Raw genomic sequence first — 20,258 nt, forward strand, 5'->3', positions numbered from 1 at the left:
AAGTCACACTGATCAGTTTAGTACAAAATTTAATATAGCAGAACCTCATTAATCTGCACCAATGCCTGGGGAAACCATTGCAAGTTACTGCATTTTGCAAATAAGCAAAACCATTTAAAAAGTTTGTGGCATGTTGCTCTCACCATACTCTGTTCATTTACAATCCATAGTAGTTTAGTTATTTACTACACTATGTTGTAGCGTACTGAAGCCTATCAGTACAACTATTACACCCTCATTTCTAAAATCTGCTATTAAGTCTTTGCTGGGAGGTATGAGAGAGACCAATCATTTATAAAGATGTGTAATTTAGCAATGTTCCCTGACAGTGGTAACTTTAACGTAAGCTCTCTGGGGCAGGGACCGTCTTTTCATTCACTATTTGTACAGCACCTAGCACAATGGGGTTCTGCTCCATGATTTGGGCTATGTGCCACTGCAGTACAAACAATAAAATAACATGGTGTCTGAAGGATCTTCCCATGATCAGTCCTGTCTGTCCAACAACCATAACCAACATCAAGAAGAGAATTTTCTGATGGCTTCCAAGCTGAGGCAGAGGTGATGGGGAGTTTCACACCCAGAGTAAGGTTCTTGCCACAGAAATGCTCCTTGAACAAACCAGGTCTTCTGTGTCTCTTTGGAAGTACCAGAAGCAGAGGTCAGAGTTTGTTTGGGTAGTTTTATGGCAGTCTAGTGTTGAGCTAATAAAGAGTTCAGTGACAGATTCAATTCTAAACCACTGGAGTAGAGCAGCAAGTGTAAGAGTTAATGAGACTTGGAATATTAGCAGGACCATAGGTTCTCCTTTATGGGACAGAGACTTAATGAGTCTAGAAATCGTTAACTCTGAGCAAAGATGCGCACGATGAGGGAGGAGTGACAAATGCCTGTTTGGGAAGTGTAGCCACAGCAGGAGGAGGATATGACCTCTGGCAACCTTCAATGAGTAGACTGTGGCCTGAAGTCACTGCTGCTCTAGCAAGCAAGCAATATGCTCTCTGTGTACCCACTTCCTTCAAGATGCGTATCAGAGGGCTCATTGCTCCTATGCGCCACAAACTGCTGTGGCATCAGATTACACAGCAGGTGCAATTCAAGATGCTGGGTTTGATCTACTGTAGAAAGGTCTCCTTGGTTTGGTTCCCGTGTATCTTCAGTGGTATAGTTAAAGCAATACAACCCCCTCATAGGGACCCAGTAACACCAGTATAAAAAAAAGTGTTAATACTAGCAGAGCTATCCCCATGCAAGATCCCCGGCCAGACTACTTCTCCCATGATGCACCAGCATCTCCCCTCTTGGCAAAGGGAGGCAGTGCATCATTTAGGTCCATCCACGGCTATTAGCCAGGATGGACAGGGATGGTGTCTCTAGCCTGTTTGCGCCAGAAGCTGGGAATGGGCGATGGGATGGATCACTTGATGATTACCTGTTCTGTTCATTCCCTCTGGGGCTCCTGGCATTGGCCACTGTCAGAAGACAGGATACTGGGCTAGATGGACCTTTCGTCTGACCCAGTATGACCATTCCTATGTTCTTATCATGGGAGATGAAGTCCAGCTGCGGAGACTGGCCCACAGAGAAGAATGGGAACATGAGACACCCAAACGGTAACTCCCATGGAGGTACTGCAGCAGCATTTCAGAATTGAAATATTTTGGTTTTCTGAGAAAAACTGAAAAAGTGCTCCAATGTTGGGGCATCCCAAAATCATCAACATTTTCTGTGAAAATACAGCACTTTTCAGGAATATATTTAGTAAAAACGCCAATTTTCCACTGAAAAGCAACGCAATGGAAAGTTTTTGACCACTTCTAGTTTTTAACCCCTGTGCTCCCGCTCCCACTTCTTTTTCCATTTTGGAGCAAGTGAGTGGAGTAGGGCTCGGTGGGCTAAGCTGTTACAGGCAGGGGAGTGTTTTAAGGTTGACACTGCATTATTTTGGTAACAGATCTTCAATGTTACATAGGTCTCTATGCCAGGATTTTGAGACAACTGCACTGTGGCCATTGAAAGATTAGATTCAAATGAAATACAGTGAAACAGACACCCATCTCGTAAAGAGGACGTCTCAAAGTATTCCCCAAACACAGTAAGTACAATTCTTCCCCACCTCTCTCAGAAGGCTAATGTTATACACCCGTTTTTGTTTTTTTTGGGGGGGGGGGGAAGGGGTGTTTCTGGATGCCTTAAGTGGCTGCTTTAGACAGATTTCATTGCTACGACAATCACTACACCTGCAGCTGCCTGTGTGATGAGAATACATAGGGACTACAGAGAGGACTCATCTGACTGCACAGCAAATTGTTCTGACTTTTCAATGCATACAAAAAAGTTCACTTGGCAAGGCAGCATGGTGAGGCCATTCTATTTCCATCTTTTCCTCCACCTCCAGAGTGGCGACCTGGAACTCATAATACAACGGGCCTGATTCTGTTCTCATGCCACTAGATGTTAACAAGTTACATACGCATAGAACTGGTGGACGCAGGGGGCAAGTTAGTAAAGGCTTCCTACACTAGACTTTACCTTTAGTTAATTAATTGCCAGCTAACTCTCAAGGTACTTAAATATGTTTGTGAAGGCTCATGTGTTTGGACACTCCTCACACCTTTGCTCCAGGCTACAAACACTGTTTGCCCTAGGGATCAGCACAGCAAAGAACAAATGTTTGTAACTTCCTTGATCACACCTGTAGGGAGTGTCATCCATACCAGCCTTTACAAACATGTCCCAGTACTTTCTAGCGAAGCCATATTTGTGAAGTCACCCTGCAATGTTCAGGGCTACACAGGTCCCCCCATGGAACCACAGCTTTCAAATCCAGATAAGTTTCTTTTTTTTTTTTTTTCCTTAAATGCATCTCTGTGTAGCTCGAAAGCTTGTCTCTCTCACCAAGAGAAGTCGGTCCAATAAGAGAGATTACCTCACCCACCTTGTCTCTGGAGTAAGACAGACACAAAATACAAATCCTACAAAGTAAAAGTCATATCAGCTATAGCAAAATATATAGATGAGCAGGTGCTCTCCTTGGCTAAACACTACATGGGTGTCTAAGGATGCGTAAGGAGCATATTTTTTTTTTTGGTATTTTATTCTCATGAAAAGACTGTTTGGCAACTAACGTGAAGGTCATGGGGAAAAATCCTGCCCACCCTCATTCCCGTCAAACAGTGCCAGAATTTCACTCTGGGAAATCACGAGATCTGGGTGTTATTCGCAGCTCTGCGGCAGACTGTAACTTGGGACTCTCCATTTCTCAACCTTGGTCTACTCTTAGAATTTCTGCAGGCGTAGCTATGTTAGTGAGGAGTTTGGGGGAGGAAGCAGGAAATCACACCCCAACCAACATGGCTATGCTGGCAAAAACTAAATATAGATGCAGTAATAATAGCAAAAAAAGTCCTTATTCCATTCGGGGAACTGGTCTAAAGCTATACTGGCAAAAGAACGTCTTTTCCAAGTACACCGCTACCTCGATGTAATGCCACCCGATAGAACACGAATTCGGATAAATGCGGTAAAGCAGTGCTCCGGGGGGCACGGGGCTGCGCACGCTGGTGGATCAAAGCAAGTTCAATATAAAACAGTTTCACCTATAACGCAGTAAGATTTTTTGGCTCCCGAGGACAGCGTTATATCGAGGTGGAGGTGTATAAGCTGAATCGTCACTGGGCGTGTTTGCTAGCATAGCTTAGACAAGCCCTCAGCTTTCACCTACCTAACAGGGATGCCAAGAGTTTTAACAACAACAGCATTTGTAAAAGTGCTTTGAGATTTCCAAAGGGAAGATGCCCAGAGTATATCTTGTAAGAATTACCATACTGGGTCATACCAATGGGACCGTTTAGCCCAGTACCCTTTCTCCAACAGTGGCCAGTACCAGAGCTTCAGAGGGAACGTAGAGAACAGGGCAACTCTACCGATATCCTCTCCCAGCTTCTGGCAATCAGAGATCTAGTCACCACAAGCATTGGGTTGCGTCCCTGACCATCATGTCTAATAGCCATTGATGGATCTATCCTCCATGAACTTCCCATGGCAGAGTCTAACTGGGTTAAAAAAAAAGAATGAGATATGCTGATGGCCATCAGTCTGGTACAGAGGCTTGATTCAGCGACAGGTTACATACTATAACTCTGGAATGGCAGCAAACCTTGGCAGTCGTGCACCCAAAGACCCATGAATAAAACTGGGATATGGATGCACATCTTAAAGACGAACACTTGCATCAAGTGGTGGGTTTCTTCATCATTTTCTCCTATAGCGCTTGTTTAGAACGGTCTCCAAACACAGCCTTTCATGTGGTTTAGTTGCCAAAGTCAAAAACTTCAGTCACTTCTGAGGTCAAAACAAAAAACAAAAAACCAACAATACCACACCTACTAATGAGACCAGCCAACACTTCCTATAAACACCATCACCACCATCATTTGCTCCAAAATAAAGACAACGCTTCTCTACATAGGAAGGAGGAGGCGTAACGGATGAAGTGCCATGTGCCTCACAGCCTCCACACTTGTGTTGCATAAAAATCTCCACTGACTCGCAACACAATAAAAAGAAACTTTCTTTGCTCAGCATAACAGGCAGAGTGGGCAGAGGCAGCTCATGCAAGCAAATGTTCTTGTCACTGACAGCAGGCAACTTTCTAGCTGCGGTATGAAGCATCCGCTTGCCCGTCTGCCTTTTGCCAGTGACACTGTGGTGTCACAAGCCACACGTAGGCAGCCAAACAAGCCCCCAAACCAGCCAGACGGGGAAACTTCAGCAATGCAGATGGAACTGTCACAAGGGAGCAAAATGAGGAAGAAATCCGAGTGAAGTGCCCAGTACCCAAAGAGAGAGAATGGGAACCAGAGAACCCTTCTGGGAACAGTAAAGGAGCTCTGGCTAACTCATCTGCCACCAAGCAGATGTATTAAATGAAATTTATTTAAGGTTTACCTATTTTTTTCCCCAGCATATTCAGAGTTTTCCCAACTCAAGATCTAAATACTCCTAAAACAGAGGCTTTGCTGCAGCTCTGCTTCTAAGGCAGCTTATATCATCTCTCTTGTGAGGGAGGTGGAGGGGAGCAGATCGGTGACCTGGCAATAAAGCTGAGAATCTGTACTGACCCTACATTTATGGAAAACAAAATTCTGGAGAAATTCTCGTACTAGACAGAGGGGAAAAAAAACAAAACAAAAAAAACCACAACTAATTATCTAGGGACAGCTTTCCTAAGTTCCAGCAGGTCCTATAGCAACCAACCAACCAACTCTGGAAATGTCCTGAGAGCACACTCCTATGCAGCAGTATACCACTAGTTCCGTGCCCATTGTTTATATACCGTATGTATAGTTTAATTACTCACTCGAGTGTGAGACAGTAACGCTTAGCTAAACCAGCTCCTCATAACATCAGGTCAAAAAAGCAGAGAAAGGCACAGGATCACTCAAGCTCGGGGGTAAACACTTATCCAGAGCGGTGACGTATCTGCCAACGTAGCAGCCAGATGCTGCCACCACTAAACAGTGCTCTAGCCTGTATTTGTGAGGTACTGGACGTAAATATTCTAGAAGATTATAGAGGCCAGAGACAACGAGTAATTTAGAAACAAAACCAAACATCAGTGTGCCACACAGAAAACTAGTCTCATCAAAAAAGCTGCCGGTTACAATTTTATAGACATTTGACTAGAAAAAAAATTATAATAAAATAATAATAAATAATAATAATAATCTATTGTTTATAATAGCTTGTTAGAAGCTTGACTAGTTGGGTTATTCTCTACCTTTATTTCCCTCTTTAACCAACACTGTACTGTTATTATGTACACACAATTACAGTTTAGAATAGAGTGAAAATTAACATTTTTGTAAAACTCCCATTCGATTTCAAAGAGGATCTGGGCATCTAACTTCCTTGAGCTACTTTGAAAAGCCTAACCTTAAAAAAAACGCTGTTTACTTCCACTGGGATTTAGGCTCCTAAATCAGTTGGGAAAATTTTACCCTGGGGGGGTCCAATCGCACCTCCAACAGAAGCTCAGGTGGTTGGGGCACACCCAATGCTACTACTTATAATGTGATCTCTATGGTCACATTATTCTATAATATTTTATATATATATATTCCTTCTTAACCCTGGCAGTGCGTATTGTAGTGTGTGCAGTGGTGGAAAACTAGGGTCCTACAGAAATTATAATGATCTAAGGAGCTTGTATGGCCCCATTACTGTAATATCAAAGCACCTCGCAATCTTTAATATGATCTATCCCCCAGTGACAGTCCTGTGAGGTAGGACAGCATTACCACCCCATTTTACAGACAGAAAACTGAGGCACAAAGGGTACATCTACACGGCAGTTGGGAGCAAGCCTCCCAGCCCAGGCAGACACGCACGCACCAGCGGGGCTCGAGCTAGCCCACTCAAAATAGCAGCGTGGATATCGCAGCACAGACTCCAAAGCCGTGTGGGCTTCAGAGCCTGGGACTGCAGCCGGAGCTGCAATGTCCACACTAGCATGAGTCGGTCTATCCAGGCTGGGAAGGCTCACTCCCAGCTGCAGTGTAGACATACCCAGAGAAACCCAGGGACTTGCCAAAGGTCACACTGGGAGTCTGTGGCAGAGCAGGGAATAGAACCAAGTTCTCCTACATCCCAGGCTAGAGTGCTAACCACTGGACCATCCTGCCTTTCTATTAACTGCTGTGCATGTGTGCAGAGTGAACAGAGTTTGTAAAGGGTTGGAGGTTTGGTTTTTAATGCTGGCAAATGCCTCTGCCTAGCAGAGCAGATTACGTTTTGGAGAGAACGCCTCGAGTGCGTCCCTTTCCATTTTTACAGCCCTTAAGAGTCAAAGACTCCTAGAAAAATCCTAAATTTCCTATTACAGCTGTTCCCTTTTCTGCCTGCCCAGAGACTGGTTTAGAAATAAAAAGAGCATATTAATAGTTCTGGATCCCCATCACTAAAGACACGTGGCACTGAAGTTCTGCTTCAGGTCAGACCCAGGTCACTGTGCTTCATAGATCTACGCAGGGTGAGGAATTCATCCATGTTACAGCCTGAGCTCTGGAGATGAGAGCATACCAAACCCCGCATCCAACCACCCCCCTCCCCACCCCACGCTTTAAGGAAGTTTGGCTCCGCCCATACACGTCAGGCTCTCCACTGCTATGTCAGAGAACCGACTCTAAATAAAGCCCACGCTCTGTGTTATTATGTAAATCACTCTCTCCCACAAGGAGAGGAGAAACCAAGGACACTTGGCTAGATATGAACTCAACAGCCAGCACGACAGAAAGGAAATCCTGTGGGTCTTCCCTGCCTTGGCATGTGTACTCACGCACAGCTGCAGACGGGCCTGTGGCTAGCAGCGAATATCCTCTGCCTCCCCGATCCGCCCCTGCTGGGAAATCTCCTCCCGGAAGGGTCCAGTCACTCTGGCTAACTTTGGTTGTCAAGGCTCCCCTCCCCTTCCCCTCCTGTCTTTGGATCTCTCGTGTCCTCCTCCACGTGTCCTCTCGAGGTAAACACTCTTCAGCACATTTCTCCCCAGTAAGCTTGAACCATTTGTCCTCAGCCACATCGAACACCCCCTGCCCAGAGGGGCTCCCCTGCTCTGATCCTGCACCACTGAGGCCAACAGGAGCAAGACCAACCCCTCTAGCTTCAGTGAGGACTTGGCTGTGCATGTGGGCTCCCCCCTCGCCTCCCAATTCCACAGCTAGGGAGGCGACTTGGATCCCCAGCCACTATAGCACCGCTCCTGGATATCAAGTCACTCTGCTTCGGTCAGTGGTTCCACCTCTGTTCTCAGACCCCTCCTTTGAGGAGTCACTCAGGCTTCATTACTGCCCCTTGCACAAACTCCTCCTTGCTTGGCCACTTTCTACCCTAAGCACAGACTTCTGTGCGTCTAATCAATAGCTCTGCCTCCCTAGACACCCTCCCTGGCGTCTCCATCAGGCCAACTCCCATTTTTATCTCCACATCTGTACACTTCGGTCTTCAGAGCCTGGGTTTCAGGCCTCAAACAACCCCATCCTCCTCCATGACTCAGACCATATTCCTCTGTACTGCCCACACTCCTGAAGTCATCATTTGCGACCTGAGCTCTCCTCCTCCAGCTCCTCCCTTCATCTCTAATGTCTGCCCCTTGCCACCACCCAACTCCCTCCGCTGCCGTCGCCTCCTCCAGCAGCTTTCTCTCTCTCTGCTGCCACTTGCCTTCTTCTACATCACAAGAAATATGGCCCCACCACACACCAAGCCACAGCACACAAACACTGGCTCCCCATTCATCTCAGAAATGCCCTTCTACAGGGATCTACTCCAGACTACTGGAATCTTCTTGTCTCCTCCTGACTTCTTCCTCAGTGTATTCCAGCACCAGCTGCCCCCTCTGACCCTTCTGTAAATCCAGCAGCCTCCTCCTACAGAGCTCCTACCATCTTTCTATCTCTCCTCCCTCAGACACTGGCCTCAGGACTGAAGGCTTTAAAACCGTCATACAACAACATCTTCTACAATTCATACACCTCTGCTGCCTCCTAAGTTTTTGTGCCATGAAGTGTCCTGGGATACAGTCTGCGTGAAAAGTCTTCTAGAAAACACAGCTGGATCGTATTTAACAGGACCCGCTTTAGGGTCATTTCTTTTAAAGGTGTCACACAGTTCTGAAGAAGAAGTGAGCTGCAGCTCACGAAAGCTCATGCTAAAATAAATTTGTTAGTCTTTAAGGTGCCACAAGTACTCCTGTTTTTTTTTTTTTTGCGGATACAGACTAACACGGCTGCTACTCTGAAACAGTTCTGAAGAGTTTCCCTACATTTAACAGCAAGCACACCCAAAGAAAGAAAAGTTGCTGCCAACCCTTCTAAATCAAACCTTATGGCATCAGGGTTAAGAGAAAAATCTTTTGGCTGACTAAAGAGCAATGTAGGTTCAAATCCAAGCGTAAGTTGATATTGCCTATAACTGGTTCCCGAGCCAAAAAAAAAACAAAACAGACGAAAAGAAAAAAAATGGAAGACATCAAACAACCGATGCATTCAGCTACTCTTGAAAACGTCAGTGTTTTCATTTAAATTATTATTTTTTTAAATAACCTTCAGTTTCATGGATCATAAAGTTAATTTGGAGTTACTTCCCTTCCCGGTAACGAGCCAGCGCTGCTCTCCTTTACATTAGCTAATGTTTGTTCAGCGTTCTGAAAATAGAAAGTGCTTCATAGAGCTAAGTGTTATCATCATTGCCAGGGTCACCCAAGAGGCACTTACTTCGACGCCCGTCTGCTCGCCCTTTTCCCCTCACAACCCAGTTCTCACAAAGAGCGGGTCTATACTTACAGCTGAGGCTGAGCTGGCTACATAGCTGGGAGCTGTGAAAAATATTGTGCCCTGAAGGATTCTTCCGTCAACCTGGCAACCACCTCTCAGAGAGGTGGATCACCTACACGGACGGAAAAACCCCTTCCGCCTACACTATGGCATTACAGTGGCACAGCTGCAGTGCCGTAGCTGTGCGGCTGTCACGTAAACATATCCTACGTTCTGGCCCTTGCTCGGTATCACAGCTAGAGGCAGTCCTTTTCTCTTCACCTTTGCGGCTAAGGCTCCAGCCCCCACGGTGGGCATCTCTCACCTTGCAATTGTGGCCTGTTTTCTGACCTTCCCATACCCCACTGCAGCATACCCAGGAAAACTCAACCCTGCACCCAATGAAGGTCAGACAACTCATTCTAGCAGGAGCAGGACTGCTCCCTATGCCGACCTCCTAATGCTTTCCTTCTCCTGCCACTCCAGCTGCATCACCCCACTTCCTCAAACACCTTCACTGGCCTCCTATCTTTTAAACATCCATAGTGGTCCAGTAGCATCCGGCGGCCCCAACCAAGAGCCGGCCTCCACTGTGCTAGGTGCTGTACACACACCTAGTAAGAGAAAATGCCTGCCCCAAAGGACTTACACCCGAGATGGATGAGACAAAGGGTGGGAAGGGAAACAAAGGCACAGAGAGAGGGGATGTTACTCGTCCACAGTCTGGACAGAGCTGGATATGGACGCCAGGTTTTCTGACTCCCAGTCCAGCATCCCTATCCACTGGACCATGCTGCCTCTCAACTCATCCCTGCTCATTTCCTCCTGCTCGGTTTTGTTTCCTTCCATCTCCTACCAGATTCATGCCCTGTAACACAGAGTCTACTATTGCCCACGCTCACGCTGTCTGCCAAGCCCCTGTCCTTCCCTCCTTCATGCCCCTCTTCGCGAGCCCCCTTTTTCAGGGGGCATCATCTCTACATTCACCTCACCGAGCTGCATCATTGGCACGGGCATAGATTAGTTACTATTCTCGTAGAGTCTGCCAGGTGCTATTACTGTGCTTCGTCAACAATAAACCTGGCCGGGCGCCTTCGCACCTTAACGGGGTTTGTGGTCATTGGGCGGTTCACGTGAGGATGTGTCGCAGAGCTGGACCACACACGCAGCCCAACATCTAACAACACTGCTGACCCCCGACTACTGATCTGGTAAGTAAGCTAGTTTATTATTTTTATTTTGTTGCAACAAAAGTCAATTTTATACCTTTTTAAAATATACATCTAAGTGGTACCATACTATTTTAATATTATGGTTGGGGTATAAGCATCATTATTAATACCTATTTTTAAAGCTCGAAAAGATCTCAGTTATATACACACACTTCTGCCTCAACAAATAATGCAACTGAAAACAAAAATAATTCTTTATTAGTCACAGTTTATTTTTATTTTTTACTCAAAGAAACAAAATGTAAGGGGAAACCTCAGCATTAAAGTAAAGGTAATGTTAACAAAATGTCAATTTCTTGTTTGGGTTTTTATGAACTTGTTTGCACTTTTAAATATAGTTATAAAAATGTTTAAAAAACAATTTATGCATAAAGCTAACGAAACAATTTCAACAGGTTTCCACCTTTGGCTCCCAAACACAACAAAGTGTCATAAAAATGTAAATACCCTCAAAGTGTTTGGTTTAATTGTTATACACTTATCTTTTTTGTTATGTTAAAGGGAATTATTGATTGTTACAGTTTGTGCTTCTAAATAGTTAAAAGTGGAATTAGCATCACAAGCAAATTAACTCTAAAAAGCTTGGTAAAAATTATGTTACTAACTCTTTTGCTAAAACAGAGTGCTGCTCAGCCGGGGAATGCAATACACCTTCTCACAGAAGGTTGTAAGCATCTATTCTAGCAGTTAAGCATTACATTTAGTATAAAATATTAGTAATGCACCTTAAGTAAAAATTAATAGCTATGCAACAATTGCAAAAATATAGCCTGTGTTATAAAAAACTTGGTCCCCATTACATTGTTAAACTTCTGTGCATTAAATTTGGGTTACTGAAAACAAGAAGAAGTGTAAAAAAAAAATATTTTATTATGTTAACTAACTAGCTGTTTAAGGTTGTATCGGACAGACCAAAGACACCAAACGATATCACACAGCCAAATATTTAACAACACTCACTAGGTCTTCAACTGAATTACTCTGAAGCCTTGGACCTCACAGGCCTAAATTTCCAGCAATGTCTAGTGATTTGGTCAGAACAAGACCACTTGGTTTGGCAGGAACAGGATCAAGTGTTAAGTATCTGCCCTCTGAAACTCAGGCCCCTTTAAGATCTCTCAAATTGGGCACCAAAAAAAAAAAAAAAAAATCACTTTTGAATATTTATTTGTTTTTCGTTCCACTCCACCTGGTAAATAACTATAATAATCTCTTCCTTCACAAGGGGTTTGAGGATTTGTTATTAGCTTGTAATGTATATTTTAAACGTGTGAAGTGAAACGCAAGTGCTAAGTATTATTACTTTTATTCAGGTTTCTCGTCCAATAAATTAATTGAAAGCAACACACTTGCTCAGTATAGTGGTGTTCTGCGATCACACACATTCATAACGAACTCTGGGTAATCTAAAACAAGTTATGCAATTTTATATAAGAAATTATTTACACGTGGCCTCAAACGCAGCAAAGCCTTGCATGGTATAAAATCCAATGACAGTTCATAGCTACCAAAAAAATATTGACTGACAGTCTCTGTCCCAGGCAGAAGACCAAGCACACCAAAAGCAATTAACTCCACAGGTGCCCCCATGAGACACTGTTGCATAGGGGTTCTCCCTATCTTAGGGGGGGGGGCCTTCTTTGTACCATAATTATCACATTTCTACATCCTGCCCGCATTTCCCTCAACAGAAATGTTCTCTTCGCTTGGCTACGGTTTTGGCAGCCCCAAAATATCCAGCAGTTTTACATTTATGACATACAGTGAAAAAGGAGGTTCTGAGGCTATCTGGTACAACCAGCTGGTTTCTCCCATCTTTTATGCAATCTCTTATCTGTCAACCCTGAGATTCCCCACTGTGACCAGAAAGCTTTTACGGTGGTATTCTGAGGGGATGCTACATTGCAAAGTAGCCGCATTTGCCAAATGATTTTCTAATCACACACTGTTCTAAATCAGGATCCTCTCTTTGGGAAGCTTTTAGTTGCTCTAGAGTCCATTTCTGAAACCCCACATCCTGTGCTCCAGGGAGTGAACCAGGAACCACTGCACTTCTGCAAATGAAGGGAAGAGAGGAGACAGCCATCTCTTCCAGAGAACACTCATTCCTTTGAGTAACCATTCCTTGCTCTCCCGCCTAAGGCAGTGTTTGCCATTAGCCTCCCAAGGAGGCCATCAGCATTACCATGATTGCGCCCACAGCTGTTGTGTGACTATGAAGTCACAGCATGGCAGTTTTCCCCCCCAACCACCTGGCAAGGGGCCCCTTAGGATTCCTGAATCTAAAGAGCCACTGCCAAGATGCACAGTCTATCCTGACCCATACAGATAAGTGGTGAAAAATTTCTGATAGATTTAAACCACTGCCAGGAGTTCCTATCACATGGTGCAGTAATTTCTCTCTGGAGAACGTAGACTTCTTCTGCAATAAGCCATTCCCCTCTCAACGTCTCTGTGTTCTTGTGTCACGACTGTCCCCAAACCGGGAGCATTAGTATCTGTAGGGAGGCCAAGACAGGAGCAATCATAAATCCCCTTTTCAACTCTAATCACATTCATCTAATCTCCTCATCCCACTTTCTGTGGGGATTCCACAGGGCTCTGGTGCTGGGTCCCCTTCTCTTCTACCGCTCCACCTTAAAGCTAAGAAATGTCAACCACAAATTCAACTACCAACTCTATGTGGTCAACTCACAGATCTACCTTTCTACTCCAGACCTGTCGCCTATCCGAAGGGGAAAACCACTCTCCCTGTCTCTCTTACATCTCCTTGGGGATGTCTAGTCATTAGTTCAACATGGCTGAAATAGAGTTTTTATCTCTTCCCGTCCCCTCCTCCTCCCCCCCCCACCCGCAACTCACTCCCTGCTACCTCCTTTCTCAGTCACTGTGGGCAATACCACCCCACCTGCCCATCCCCCTACATACACACACACTTTCACCTCTGTGATAATTCACTGAATTTATTTGCTTTCGATAACTCAGGTAAATTTTGCAAATGCATTGGCTGTAACTACACATGGATTTCCAGTGTAATACTGTCATATGTTGTGCTGCTCTTCTATAGTATTTCAGTGATCTCAAAACTCTCTGCAAACATTAATGCTTACAGGTAGGCATTCTATCCATTATACAGCTAGGTAAGCAGAGGTAGATAGAGGTTAATTGACCTCCCCAAAGTTCCTTAATGAGTCAGCAATCCAAACAGGGGGGGGGGGGAGAAGAGGAGAAATCTTGGCCAAATAAGTGAGAGTTTTGCCATTGACACCAGTGGAGATTATAAGCCAGGGGTCACCTCATGCAGTCCAAACTTTTAATATTACGCACCTATTCTTCTCTGCAAGCTAACACTAGATATATTCTCACCCACCCTTACAAATCCTAGGCTAGGAGCAAATGGGAACCTCTATCCAGCTACGGAATGCCTAGAAGTCACAATAGCATCTATACAGATTTATCAAGGTTACTGATAATCAACAGCAGATAGCAAAATCTTAACAGCTGGTGTTTTCCTGGCTAGCTCACTGGAGCAGAGGTCACAGAAGAGTTCAAATCATAAATGCACATTCACAGAAAACGAGATTGGGGAAAATTTAAAAAAAAAAAAAATCAGAGCTATCACCCGCCTAAGGCATCATCAGCTCGTTCCTTTCATACAAAATTCTTTAGCTCCTTCCAATCACATGCAGAGTATACAGAGCTTACTGTAGTGGAAACAGGGCTGGTCTCACTGGGTCAAAATGTAACCCCTAGCCCCAGGTGCAAGAAGCCACAGGAAGGATAGACAGTCATGTAGCTTCTGCTGCTCCAGTCAGTCTGGTGTGAGCCAATACAGTGAAGCAGTTGGCTTCACCACAGAGTGAGTCTGCTCTTTGTGCATTGTCAAGGAACAAGCGTAGGGTCAGGAGAGAGAACAGGAAATTGCTTTTTTGTCAGTTTTCATTTTATCACTCCAGAGATTACAGTTCAAAAGTGGAATGTACACTTGTTGCCCAGACACCATCAGACCAGCCCTGTTTATCCATCATAAATATTTACATATAAGCCACTAAACTCAACATTTGCAGGTAAGTGGGCTCAGTAGTTCTTATTTCTGTACGGATGAGAGCTGCTCAGTGGCCGTAACAGCACTATTTTCTCTAACACATCTAAAAATATGTAATGTATCAGTGAGAAACTTTATTGGGTCTAGATTTCCACTTGGCTCCATGCTGTGTCTTTGACACGGATTAGTTTCACTGGGATCTCATTTAGGCATTAAGCCATGAGTTTCAAACATACATGACAGTCACAGTCTGAAGATAAACAACAACAAAAGGGCTACACACAACCACAGAAATAAGAACTATGTATAAATAAAGGACAAAATAAAGGGCCGGCTATTTACATGCACAATGAAACGATGCACCTTGCATCACAAGACATGCTGCCAAGTCAACTGCATTTCCCCATGTTCCGCTTCCAGTTTCAAAATCACTTCGATATCGTTAATAGACCTTAAAAAAAAAAAAACCTCCCTGGGGTCCCAACAAGAATGTCACAGGCAGCCATTTGGAAGAGAGAAATCTGGGCGGAAAGGGGAGGGGAGGGGACCAGCACTTGTTGGTTTAAAACACAGAAGTGACACAAGATCACAAGGGTAGGAGCAGAAGAATCGATTTACCAAAGCCAACTTTCCAAAGTACCATAGAGCGCAGCTCAAATGAAAGGAAAGCCTACAGCGTGCCGGTGAGAGGAAGCTTCATTGTCCCTTGAAAAATGTCCTAGTTCAAAGCAGCTTTCAACTGCAATTTTGATATTACACAACAGCCGCTCAGTTATACAGACACACACACCTGCCTAAAATAAGCATTCCTCAATTCATTTGCTCCCACAATTAACAATTATCTGCTCTGGATTCGGAGACTATTAATAGTTGTGTGTGGTTTCTCCTCTCTCCCAAACTCCTTCCCCACCCCTCTTCCCAGCTCATATAGATTTCAGCTGGGGTGTGGAAGGGAGGCAAAGGCCTTGCCAGTTCATGCTTTTCCCTCTAGGAAGCTGTATGGACAAGCTCCACTCTATGTGTGCAGATGCCAAGCCTTTCTCCCCAGTTAATGAGCAGTGCCAATTAGCAAGGGCTATAACCAACTCCTCTTGCCTTTCCTCACCCCCACCCCTCATCCTTTCACTAGGGAGCATTTGGGGTGGGGAGGAAGATCAATTACATCGACCTTAGGGCGGGGAGAATAGTGATCTCTCTCTCCTCTAGAGAGGATTTTTTTTTTAAATCCTGCCTCCTTCTAACGCAGGAGTTAGCCACGCAGTTGCTCAGCAAATCACCTCCCAAGATCTAGTTGCAGGGGATCCCCCTCTAGACGCGATGGGGCTGGGGGGGGGGTCTGCCACCCCAGGACAGGCATGTTATGTTTTGGAAAGAGCGGTCAGAATACAAGCCAAGATGCGGGACAGGAAGGGCTGCCCGGGAAAAGTCCGAATTACCCTGATCGCTTTGCAGACACACGCCAACCTTCTGGGGATTGCTGGGCTGGGTGGGTTTTGTTTGTTAAAGGAACGAATGCATTTAAAGTGACTTTTATCCATTCAGCTCCTTCTGGCATGCAAAGCCCCCCTCCCCCTTAATCACTCATCAGCCAAGAGGGATCCCCCCCCCTTGTGCTTGTTTTGGAGAAAGTAAGTCTGCGGGGGAACCCCCCCCCTTACCCAGTGCCTTTGCTAGTCGCTTCTTCTTGCAAATCTTCCTCCTCCTTCTCTCCTTGTATAACGAGGATCCGTAAATGGGGGGGGGGGAGTTTGGGAAGGAAATGAGCAAGTGTGTTTGGAGGGGGAAGAGAAAAAACAATCCAAATATCCCCTGGATCAATTGCTGGAGGAGGAGCGCGCGGCTCGGTTTCTGTCCCCTTCCATCTGCTGCTGTGTTTATAAATCCAGAGCCAGGGGGGCTGTTTTCCCGGAACCCTCCTCGCCGCTCCTCTCTCCCTTTCTAAGATGTCTGTCTGCGGCGGCTGCTCTCTTCGCCGGAGCCTTTGCAAAGGAGCAAGTTTGCTATCCGGCTCCGGCGGCGGCTGCTCCTGCAGCCTGGCTGCTCCTCCCCTGCGAGCCGGGGTGGGGAGGGACCGGGGGCAGGGAGATTGATAGCAGCGATCCCCAACGCTTCCCGGCTTGCAGCAAACAAACAGCTTGGCTTGCAACCGTCGAGTCCCCTGGCTTCTTAAAGGGGCCGGTGCCAGAGCCTCTGCGCTGCACGACACTGCACCGCACCGCACTGCAAAGCAGCCAGCGCGCTGGGTCCATTCACACGCCGCCCCGGCCCTGCCACTTGCCCTTTCCTTTGATCGGTAGGAAATTTTTTTTTCCACCAATGCAATTCGTTTGTGCAGAGCGGGAGGCGACTCTGGGCCTTGCAGACAGCAGGGCATGGGCCGTGCTCCCCACTGACCTGCAATAGTCACCGGGCTGTTTGCAAGGCTGAAATGAGCCATTGCAAGCGGGAAATCTGGGAGCCAGTTCTGCTAATAAATAAATAAATAAATAACCTGGAGGATCTCATGAGAACTTCATTTGGGGGCCGCAATCCTGGGTTTTTACTCTTTATTCTGGCACCGAACCGACTGCCCTTAAGAGTTGGTCCCCTGTGAAAAAAGCCTGTCCACCAAGTCTGATCAAAACCTAGGACTTAAATAGCAAGTGACCAACACTGATTGATTACAAAGGGGCACATGCAATGCTAGGGCTCTGACAGGCACGCCTGTGCTTAACCTTAGTCCTGCCTTGCCAACTCTCCTGATTGTATTGCATGTCTCATGATATTTGGTGTTTTTCTTAAAGGCCCAGCTCCTGGAGTCAAATGATTTCATGAGATTCTGAACTTTTTTTTTTAAGTAAGTTTCTAGCCCTCACAGTTGCAGAGAAAAACCTTGGCAATGTGAATTGAGTGCATGCTAAAAGCTGGGAAGACAGAGAACCATTTTTTTTTTAGAAACCTCCTTTTCTTAATCAAATAATATTACTTAATAACACCTAGCTCTTATATAGCACTTTTCATGAGTAGCTCTCAACCCTTTACAAAGGTCAGTAAAAGTCAGTCATTATTTTTGGAGGCATGACATGATTTTTGAATGTTTGTGGTTGACAACTGCTTTACACACAACGGGGCTACTTGCAAGCGTGTTAAACGGGTGCATGTGTCTGCAGGATTGGGATCTAACTCACATGCATAAGTATTGGCAGAATCGGGCCCAGAGTTGTAATAATATTTCCAGGCGGTCTGTGGTTCTGCAAGCTTTCTCCGCAAAGAAAACCCCATTTATTTCAGTGAGAATTTAGGCTTCTAATTAACATGAAAAATCAATTCCAACATGTCCAAGTAAAACTTTCTCATGTGTTCTAAGAAACTAACAGTTCACGCAAGGTGTTAAAGGAGCATTTCAGAAAGTTCGGTCTGATTGCAGTTTATTTAGTTTGCCAGTTTTTCCTATTTGGTCATTTCCTTTTAGCAGGCACAAAACCTTTCTGTTTAAAGATACGTCACAGCTTATGCTGCGGGGAGGAGAGTGAGGGGAGAATGCAAAAGAGGCCTTAACCAGTGGACTGGTTACACTGCTCTATAGTTTCCAAACACACCTCCGTTCTGTCAGCTGGTGTCAGATAGTTTTACAACAGTTCAGCACATCTGCAAGGAGAACTGAAAATCACTGCAGGGTCTGCAGGCAGAAAAAGAAAGTCGTTTTTAAATAGTTGTGTAATGGGTAGGGGGCGTAAACTTCCCTATCCCAGGAAATTCAAAGTTATTGTCACCATCCTTGTGAAGTTGTGAGGGTGGGGGAAGGAATTTTAGGACCTGATTTTCACAGGTGTTGAGCACCCACAACTCCATCTAAAGTCAATGGGAAACGCAGGGTCTCAGCACCACCCTACAGAATATAGTGAGACAAATTCTGCCCTGGAATACATGCATTTATCGTCCATTGACTTCAGGAGTAGCTAACGATCAATAATAATAATACCTCATTCTTTACAGCACTTTCCGTCAGTAGAGCTCAAAGGACTTTACAAAGAAGGTCAGTATCAGTATCCCCGTTTTACAGACAGGAAAGCTGAGGCACAACGCGGCAAAGTGACTTACCCAAGGTCACTCAGAAAGGCCAGAACTGGGCACCTGTGTCTTGAATCAGAATTTCCTGGTTTGGCTGGTTTGTGCCCCAAACTGGACATTTTGGAAAATCCGGGCAGTTTAACAAAGAGAGAAATTCAGAACATCCCAGAGTGAGGAAAAAAGCCCACTTCTGAATCCTCTCTTCAGCTCATTCCCACGGTCCCACCAACTGGAATTAATCCAGCTCCCCCCCAATCTTCCAGTTTTTCCACCATTATTTCATTTTCTGGTGCTCAGAAGCCAGCCACACCGCCGCGGAGTCTAGAGCACCAGGGCAGGCCGGTGACTCTAGCAGCCCCACTGCCCAGAGCTCTGGCATCACCGCGAACTGAGGCTGTGGGGGAGGGGGGACAGCAGGGGAGGGGCCAGGGGCTGGGCTCCCCGGCCAGAAGCTCAAGGGCTGGGCAGGATGGTTCTGCAGGCTGGATGTGGCCCACGGGCCACAGTTTTCCCACCTCTCTGAGTTAACCAGACAGGGCTCTATAGCTTGGGGATGTACCAGACTCACATCCTCTGTGGACCAAGCACAGGGGAGAGTGGCTAACACACCCTGACCAGTAAGTTACTTACAGCAGCTGGTGTAGCATGCAGCCGCTTAATCCCAGGCCTGTGGTTTCCTGCAATATTAGCTACCACTGAGCACCCGCGGCTCTTAACAAACAATTCAACTAAACTACTGTGCCATCGCGGTCATTCATTATTTAAAATGTACACGTCTCTGCCATTTTTACGGCCCTGACCCTGCAATGATCTCTGCATGGTGCAAGCTGTGGAGAGCTCACGGCAAGATCTGGGCTTAAGTCTTCACTTTGGAGTTGACCGGAGTAAGGCTAGGAGGATTGAACTAATCGTTAACAGACTATTGGCCAGCTCAAGCGGACTTTTGTGAACTCTTTGCCGTTCCATCTTTAATAAACTCAAACTCCTTTGCTGAAATATTTAAAGCAGCTCTTTTTCCTAGCAAGAAATATAGGGGTTGACAGGAGTTTGGACGGGGGAGTTTTCCCACCCACTTTAATGAAAGACAGAGCAAGCCTGTAATGTGTTAACTACTTTTTATTATAGCTTTTGCGTGATACGCTAGCAGCATCTTCCACTAACTTTACTTAGATCCTAATGTCAATGAGGCCCCGATCCTCCAATGCGTTTTACGTGGGCACAGGGGTCTGCCTGCATGGGACTCATTACAGGATTGGGACCTCAGAGGGACTCTCTCCCTGGCTTCTTGAGTAATAATAATAATAATACCTAGCCCTTTTCATCAGTAGATCTCAAAGTGCTTTACCAGGGAGGTCAGTCTCATTACCTCCATTTTACAGAATGGGAAACAGAGAGGCACAGGCCAGCGACAGAGCTGAGATAAGAACCCAAGTCCCTGTCCAGAGCGCTATCCACTAGCAATGCTGCCTCACTAGTAGAATTGAATGGGAAGCGATCACCAGGCAGAAATGTGAGGGGTCAGCATCCTCTCCCTTAGGGCTCAGGGATTAAACTTTGGAGCCCACTCCCAAAGGTGAGGTGGGACCAGATTCTCAGCTGGTATAAATTGGCATAGCT

General features: G+C 45.6%; 1 protein-coding gene across 10 annotated transcripts in view; it reads right to left on the reverse strand.

The window, feature by feature from the left end:
- NCOR2 (nuclear receptor corepressor 2) overlaps positions 1 to 20,258 on the reverse strand; it is a 593,256-nt gene that overhangs the window by 369,309 nt on the left and 203,689 nt on the right. For 2 of the 10 annotated variants that reach the window (XM_039505015.1, XM_039505020.1), the window contains exon 1: positions 16,250 to 16,742. The exons of 7 other annotated variants lie outside the window; for them this stretch is intronic. The gene's annotated coding sequence lies outside the window, so the exon portion shown is untranslated. Of the gene's footprint in view, positions 1 to 15,209; positions 15,334 to 16,249; positions 16,743 to 20,258 lie in introns of those variants that run through there. One more of the 10 variants, XM_039505022.1, reaches the window with a different exon arrangement.

This window comes from Mauremys reevesii, linkage group 18 (assembly GCF_016161935.1).
Source record: "Mauremys reevesii isolate NIE-2019 linkage group 18, ASM1616193v1, whole genome shotgun sequence".
Lineage (NCBI taxonomy): Eukaryota > Metazoa > Chordata > Testudines > Geoemydidae > Mauremys > Mauremys reevesii.